This window comes from Ipomoea nil, unplaced genomic scaffold, assembly GCF_001879475.1.
Source record: "Ipomoea nil cultivar Tokyo-kokei standard unplaced genomic scaffold, Asagao_1.1 scaffold2792, whole genome shotgun sequence".
NCBI classification, from domain to species: domain Eukaryota; kingdom Viridiplantae; phylum Streptophyta; class Magnoliopsida; order Solanales; family Convolvulaceae; genus Ipomoea; species Ipomoea nil.
The window spans coordinates 606542-615602 of record NW_017619220.1 but is presented as its reverse complement, the minus strand read 5'-3'; the positions used below and the strand labels follow the sequence as shown (position 1 = coordinate 615602).

At 31.9% G+C, this 9061-nt stretch overlaps 1 long non-coding RNA gene across 1 annotated transcript; it reads right to left on the bottom strand.

Moving 5' to 3' along the window:
* Nucleotides 1-372: 372 nt before the first annotated feature.
* Nucleotides 373-9061, bottom strand: LOC109157873. Its single transcript, XR_002050297.1, has 3 exons — nucleotides 8950-9061; nucleotides 910-915; nucleotides 373-386 (listed from the first exon to the last, which is right to left on the bottom strand). It is a non-coding gene; the product is annotated as an uncharacterized LOC109157873 (long non-coding RNA).

Here is a 9061-nt window from a genome sequence, read left to right as displayed (position 1 = left end):
TTCGAATATCTTCATATAAACATGTGGATTACATTCAAAAAAAATAGACTTGAAAAAATATTTAATTTATTGAATGATTAGAAGGGAAATTAAAAAATATTTAATTTATTGAATGATTAGAAGGGAAATTAAAAAAAAATACAAAAAACTGCTATTAGTGGAATTTGATCACATGCCATATATACCCTAATAAATCCAAAGTTTCAACCAACTATGCCGTTGATATCTTTAGTTATTCTTATGTTTATATATATATATATATATATATATATATATATATAAGGGTTAGGGGGAGGGGGTGAGTGGTGGCAGCTGTCCCCATTGTAGATCTACCAATGTGTATGATATTGTATTTGTGATGAATTTGCTAGCAGGATTTATTGTTTCTCCTACCATGAAACATTAGAACAATGTTTAACATATCATCAAGTATCTTCAAGGTACAAAATATTTTGGTAATTATGCGAGAAACCATGATAGTAGTGGCGGACTCAGGAATTTTTTTCAGTGGGGGCAAAAAATTAAAATAAAAGAGAAAATTTGAAAATAAAATGAAACACTTGAAGTATAACTATAAATATTGTTGGATATAGCGAAAAATAAAACATATCAAAATTTTATAAAAATATTTATAACAAAATATGAAACATAATTAATTTGATAAAATGATTCGAATATAGAATACATTATAAATTACACATCCCAAAAGAAAGTAAAATGATTCGAATATAAAATACATTATAAATTACACATCCCAAAAGAAAGTTTTATATATATATATATATATATATATATATATATATATATATATATATATCCCAAAATTTAACGGTGTTGAGCAAAGATTTGAAGAAAATTGTGCTTGGGTTCATGCAAGGACTCAAACCTAGGCCAATTTGAAACCAAAACACATTTCTTACCACCTTGTCTAACAAATCTTATGTTTATATAATCTGTTTTTTAATACTTATCTACTATACTAATAAGAGCCCAAGAGAATTAGGTCTATAATGGATAGAAAACATGGCGGTCAAATTTTTTAATCAAATGAATGGTTCAGATTTTAATTTTTCTTTAAGATTTCCTAATTTATCCTTAATGAATATGATTATCCGTTAACTTTTCGTTAAATATTATCTTTTCCGTTAATTTCTGTTAGTTCACCGTTAACTTACTCATTGATTTCAATAAGAAAGGTCTTAGGTTCGAACCTCATCCCAATCAAAGTTGGCATAATTAGTACTCTATTCTACTCATATTAAATTAAAGGGAAAATGGCACTTTTTCCCCCTAAGCTATATACTTATAGCACTTTTTCCCCCTGAATTATTTAAGTGGTTATTTCCCCCCCTAAAATGTTAAATGGACATATTTACCCTTAAAATAAATATTTAAAATTAATATTTCATTTTTTTTTATTCTCCAACAAATTATTACTATAATTTGGTTCAAACCAAACAGATACTATAGCAACCAAACCAAAATATTCCAATTACAATTTATAATCAAAACGCGATACTTAGAGTTTAGTAGCTACAACAAAAAATATCATCACAAAGAGAAATAGAATTAACAAGTGTTTTAGATGACTTGCCTTCTTCTGTATGAGGCATCTCCTTAAATTCTAGAACAAGAGTAACAGCAGTAGTAGAGGACTGGCTAGGCTGATTTTGGAGCAGGGAAATGAGTTTCTGCAATTGATCATTAGAGATTCCAATTTCTCCTAGACTGCTTGACACATTGGCTGTACTCATCTGTTGTTTCCCTTTGGATTTGAATCCCGGCACCCACCCCGGTGGATAACCGTGTTTCTTATAGCATTTATCGATATTGTGGCCACTCATTCCATAGAAAGCACATTTTGCTCCTTTGTTCCCATTGCCATTGCGCCTTGCAGTGTATGTATTCACAGCAGCCACTACCTCATTAGAAGAGCTCTGGTTGTGGACTGCATTAGCTTGAAAAATCTCTAGGTTTCCAGCATTCATGAGATTAATCTGTTTCTCCATTTTTTCAGCCATGACGAAGACTTTGTACACTTCCGGCAAAGGATCGAGGACGAGTACATTTGACTTCAAGCTTCTATAATCATCATTGAGTCCTTGAAGGAATCGGATGACACGATCTGTGCCACGTTCGTTCCTGATCTTGTCAACGAGATCACAGGAACACCTTGGAACACATTTGCAAATCGGAAGTGGTCGCAATGTGTTCATCTCCTCCCACAAGGTTTTACACTTCGTATAATAGTCATTTACAGATTGATTGTTCTGTTTCAAGCTGTAGATTTCATTCTGGAGTGTTGATATCTTCTGAGCATCACACTGTGAGAATCTCCTTCTGAGATCCTCCCAAACATCCTTGCCTTGATCCAAGTACATGATGCTGCCTGCTATGGACGAGTGCACTGATCGAAATATCTAGGAACATACGATCAGGTTACATCTTCTCCAAGCTCCATATTGAGCTTGACTTGGAGCTGGAACGCTTCCTTCAACAAAGCACCATTTGTTTTTCACTTCTAATGCGATTCGCATAGAAATGCTCCAAACACCGTAACTCGAACTTCCGATCAGAGGAGGACTGACAAGCACTGTGCTCGGATTGTCTGCAGAGCTAAGGAAAAGAGGATTGTCAATTTCTTCCAGGTTAGAACTTCTGTATGTCTGTGGAACTGAAGTTGAAGCATGGATCGGAGATTCAGAGATCGGCGCTTGTTGATCTAGAGGCGGCGGCGGAGGTTGCGGATTCATCTCGCCGGAGAGGGCGGCGGCGTAGGAGCCCCATCGGGCATCTGATACCATGATAGAGTGTAGTGCATGAACTTGTATGATATATTGAGGATGGTAAAAAATGATACAGAGAAGAAGAACGATACAAGCTTTTATAGCCAATAAAGACTGAGGCGATTATAACAGAATTCAAAAGCTTGTGTAGTTACATTGATGCCCTTCTTCGTTTATATCCTCCTTCATCATAACTTACCACACCCCAATGGTGTATTTCCGAACACTGTGTTATTACTCACACCTAATGGTGTGCTTTTGGTGATGCGTACATAATTTTTGTGTGTTTTTTTGTGGTGCATTTTTCCTAACGTTGATGGTGTATATTTGTTGAACTATTGGTGACGCTGCACCGCCGCACCTAAAGACACCGCCGCACTTGAACCTTACTCTATATATATATATATATATATATATATATATATATATATATATATATAAGTAGGACAATGTAGTACATGAATCTAAAAGATATGGTGTAACGCTGTAACCTATGTAAGGCTTGTGGCCCTCGTAATCCAGGAAGGATTGTATGTATCTTTTGCAAATGATTACATACAGACAAACACCCAATCTTGTAGTTATTCTTATTGCATGCTCCATCACATTGGTGCTATATCCGATCCTCGCCGAATAATTAATGCCATTCTCATTCTTGAACTACACACCAAATAAAGATTAGATTTTTTTTTGTACGTGATTTCAATTTCATCGAATTTATTCTAATTTCATAGGACTCAATTCTTAGAATCACACAAGAAATTCAATTTACATGTTCTATTATTATGAGCCTTTATTTTTTTATTTTTTTAAAATGCTACTGACTCTATTAGAATGTAATATATGTTAATACATATTTTCTTAACTTACTGAAGACAAAGAGTCAATGTTCCTACACTGAAGTTTGAACTTAAGACCTCTTATTTGAAAAATCACAACTATGCTGCTGGACCACAAGACCTTTGGATTATTCGTGTATAAGGTAACTTTCCCTCATTCTCCTTGAAAACGTTAACAAAAAATTACTTTTTATAGAACCTCATTGATAACTCTTTGTTTATAAAGAGGATGAAATCAAAATAGATCATATATCATCAATTTTCAAACGTATGACCTGTACCAATTACATTGTTTTAGAGTTTAACTTGATTTAATTTTTTTTTAATGTGATTTTTACGATTTTCATGTAAAATATATTGGCGGTGTTTGGTACATAGCTATTAGCTTATTGGGTTAGTGAGTTTGACTAGTTGATAGCATTAGCTGATTACATATACAATGACTTTCTCAAAAAGCTGATCTAAAAAGTTACTTTGAGTAGTTTTTTGAATTTTAGCATTTTGGAGTAATAAGTTGTTACAAAAAGCTAATTAATCAAACACTCATATAGATTGTTTAACCAAGTCAAAAAGTTAATAGTGGTTAAATAAGCCAAAATTGACTAATACGCTTACTATTTTACCAAATAGGGCCCTTATGTACATTTTAATCTCATTCGCTATTGCATTCGTGCTTTCAACATTTGGGCTTCTATCTATTATCCAAAATTTCATGTGAGAGTAATATATAATTCCAATCATTATTGTATGGACCATGGTCCATACAACTTGTGTGAACCATATTTTATCTGCTGTAAAATAATGTACATTTAGTACAAAAATAATGTACATTCAGTACAAAAATAATGTACATTATATTCAGGGGATGTACATTATTTTTGTTCTGAGTGTACATTATATTGTATAATGTACGTTCAGTACAAAAATAATATACATTTAGTATATTAAAAATGTACATTTAGCTGCTCCTTTTGCTAATGTTAGCTTTGTGTTTGTTAATTGATTAAATTAGAGAATCAAGTTTTTCATTTAATTATATTGCTAGGGGTATAATTTTTGTGCATGATTGTATGGAGTGGTATACCACTTCCCTATCCTTTATTATTGATATACTTTGATTCTTATTGTTTCTCATTTATAATATTGTTTTTGTTCACTTTGGAAAAAAAGTTATTATATCATAGATTAATTTTAATGATGTGAATTGTTACATATTCACAAATAATAAGATAAATATATTTAGTCCACATGGGTAGCTCAGTTGGTTTCTTGGTGATAGATTGTGTATAAGGGCACGGGATTAAGCCTTGACAACCGTGTGGAGGGTGGCTCCTGTAGGCAACAGGCACTAACCTTCCCGAACTGCTGAGTCACATTGATTTATCCCTCAACAATCTTATTAATTAAGCCGAGTTGTTAGGATCCTTAGGCAGGAGTACGTTTTCACCTTTTGCAAGTATTAAGTGGGAATTAAACCTCAAGGCAGAAGCTCTTAGGGTCCGAGAGGCTCTAAAATGGATCAAACCCCTGCGTATTAATAATATCCAGATTGAATTAGATTGCAATCAAGTGATCAACGCTATCCAGCACAATCATCTTGTGTCATCTTTTGATCTTCTTATCAATGATATTATAGTAATAGGTAGAGAGTTTGTTAACCGTAGCTTCACTTTTGTTAAACGGTTTGCAAATAGGGTCGTCCACATTCTTGCTAGGGATGCCCTATCCAAGTCAGATTGTATGGACTATACCTCGATCCCTTTTCCTTGTATTTCACATGTTCTGACTCTTGATCTTGATTTATATATATATATATATATATATTGGATGCTATTGGCTCTATTACATTGTAGTATCTGTTCATATATTTTCTCAACCTGCTGAAACACAAAGAACCAATAACGCCTCCACTAAGGCTTGAACTCATAAAGAAAAAATTAAATACTTATATAAACTATATAAAGATGAAAAGAAAATGTTTTTCATACGATTGATGTTGGCCTGGGAAATAGCATTGTTAAGATCAGACAACATTCGGCATTTTCTTACGCTACACGTTTCACTAATTTCTTGATTAATTTTCCCTGTTCCTGTGCACAACTAACTTTATGTCACCGTTTAAAATGTGTATTTCACATGTCTTAACCATTTAATTAGCATTCAAAAAAACCATTTAATTAGAAAGGGATAATACTACAGTATTTGCCAATATTTAAATATTTACAAGTTTGTCCAGTTAGATATCAATGGATCCATGCATAAGTGATGCCCATATACATATAACCAAATTGGCGCGGCTTGTAATATCGGGGCAAATTATGCTCTGAACACGCAAGGTGGGCACGGTTCCATATAAATAATTTTTATATTATAGATTCATAATTTTTATATTGTAGATTCATAAAATTTATACTTTAGATTTTAATTGTTGAATTCTGTTTTCACAGATCAGAGAACGATATGTTCATAATTTGATAACTATACAGTTTAGAAATTATGAATTTACAGTATAGAAATTATGAATCTACAGTTAATTTGCAGTATAGAAATTATGAATTTACTGTATTTAAATTATGAATTTACGGTTTAAAAATTATGAATGTAAAGTATAAATTTTATAAATCTAAAATATAGAAATTATGGATCTACAATATAGAAATTATGAATCTATAATATAAAAATTATGAATATGGAATCATAGGTGGGCACATGCTCAGATCATAACGTTCCTAATGTCGGCCGTAAGCTAAAGCAAAATCTGCGTGCATTTTGGTGAGTGTTAGGTGAAGAGGGTAGACAGGCCGCTGTTTTCTTACACCTAACAAATGCTTGACACTTTTAAAATTATATATATATATATATATATATATATATAGAGAGAGAGAGAGAGAAGGGATCAGGTGCATTTGTGGCTTCCCGTGCAGATGTGCGGTGGATTAATGTACGTGAGGTTTATACTTAATGTGCGTGAGATTTGTACTTAATGTGCCTGAGATTTGTACTTAATGTGTGTCATGTTAATATGCGTGAGTTTTGTACTTAATGTGCCTGAGTATTGTGTTCAATGTGCGTGAGATTTGTGCTTAATGTGCGGGAGTATTCAGAATTACGAGCTCAGAAGGAAGCAGAATAGAAACTCACGCACATTAACGCCCAAGCTTCTTGTTACTTCTTCCTTCAATTTGGCCATGGATTCTGGATTATCAGCTACCTTTAATGCAGTTGAATGTTTATATAAATGACGCACACACAGTAAAATTTGCACAGCAACTAAGTGTGAATTTCTGTTGTATTATTCCCATAATTCTTAACCACTATAGCTCGCCTCCGCATCATTATCATCAGGGAGGGGGCAAATTGCTACTGGGGATGGGGAAGAAGCTGACATCAATATTTTCTGCTGCATTTTACACATTCACGCACATTAATACAAATCTCAGGCACATTAAGCACAACACTCACACACATTGAGTACAAATCTCACGCACATTAATTCACCGCACATCCGCACGGGAAGCATTTAACCGCACGGGAACCTTTCACTATATATATATATATATATATATATATATATATATATATATATATATATATATATATATATATATATATATATATATATATATATATATATATATATATATATATATATATATATATATATATATATATAGGGAAGGGTTCAGGTGCGGGTATAGCTTCCCGTGCGGTTGTGCGGTTAAATCTGAGTAGTTGATCAAATTTAGATCAACGGCTCAAATCAATGAAAATAAAAAATAAAAAATAAATAAAAAAACGCGTGCCTGGAACAAATAAGTATAAGCTAAGGTGCACTTTAAGTACAAAACCAACACACATTAAGCATAACCTCACGCACATTAAGCACAAAACCCACGCACTTTAAATATTAACTCACAGACTTTAAGTTTCAACAACTACTGACATTAAGTACAAAACTCACGCACATTAAGTACAAAACCCACGCACATTAAGCACAAACATCACGCACATTAAGCACAAAACTCACGCACTTTAAGTATTCACTCACAGACTTTAAGTTTTAACAACTATTCACGTTAAGCACATCCCCACGCACATTAAGCACAAACCTCACGCACATTAAGCACAAAACACACGCACATTAAGCACAAAACTCACGCACATTAATCACAGATCCGCTCACCTTAATTTTGACCTAAATGCAAAAATTACAAAATTGCCACCGTGTTTTTTTTTTAAACTTTGACAATCCTGGACGTTGATTAAAGCGAGATGAATGGTTCAGATTAAACCGCACCTGAAGCCCTCACCCGCACGAGAACCTAAATATATATATATATATATATATATATATATATATATATATATATATATATGGATGAGATTAATTAGGGGATTAAAACATACGTGCATATTAGACATATGATGTATGCGCATATTAAGTCTGTGTATATATTAAGCATGTGGTTCTCATGGACTCATCACTCATGGGGACGACATTAGTTCTCATAAAATTTTATTCTAATTCATATATAAAGGATTGTGTAAAAGTATTTGTTTTAGTAAAAAATGAGATAAGTCTAGATCCCCTATCTTAAAATAATGGTAGATGAGATCTATTCTAAAGTTAAAAATAAAAAATAAAAAAAATACAATAGGATTTTTTGTAAATGTAGAACTTTAATTGCATTTATTGGAAGAAAAACAACAATGATTTGGTGAAAACAACATCACTTTGATGATGATGATGATAGGATTCTTTTTGTAAGTATGTAGAACTTTAATTGTATCTTTTTAAAAAAATAAAAAAACACTTTAATTGTATCTATTGGGAGAAAAATAACAATGTTTTGGTGAAAACAACACTATTTTGATAAAACCTATTAAAATAGAAAAATGTAGTAGCATTTTTTATAAATAAATAAATAAATAAATAAATAAATATATATATATATATATATATATATATATATATATATATATATATATATATATATATATATATATATATTGAGGGCTTTTTTTAGAATCATTTTGGAAAAAAAAAATTAATGATTTTGGATAAGACCATTATTTTAGACTAAATATGTATCTTCCTATATAATAAAGCCATAACTTATTGGCCAATCAGATTTGTGAGTTTTCCCGTCCAAAGTTTTGAGAATTTTTTTTTCTTTTTTTGATTTTTTTATTAATTAGTTTTGGAACCTGACTTTTGGGATGCATGCGTTAATTATGAGATTTATTATTGTAAATGACTGAATTTAAAATGAGTCTGTTCAAATGCCATATAATCGTTGGAAAACGAAATCTTTTTATTAAACATCATGTCCCTTTGGGACTCTTTTGGTATCCGCAAGATTTGCATTAATTACCTATTATATAAATACCTCTTCTAATTATAAACAAACCTAGCAGTTCATTTGAAGTACAAAC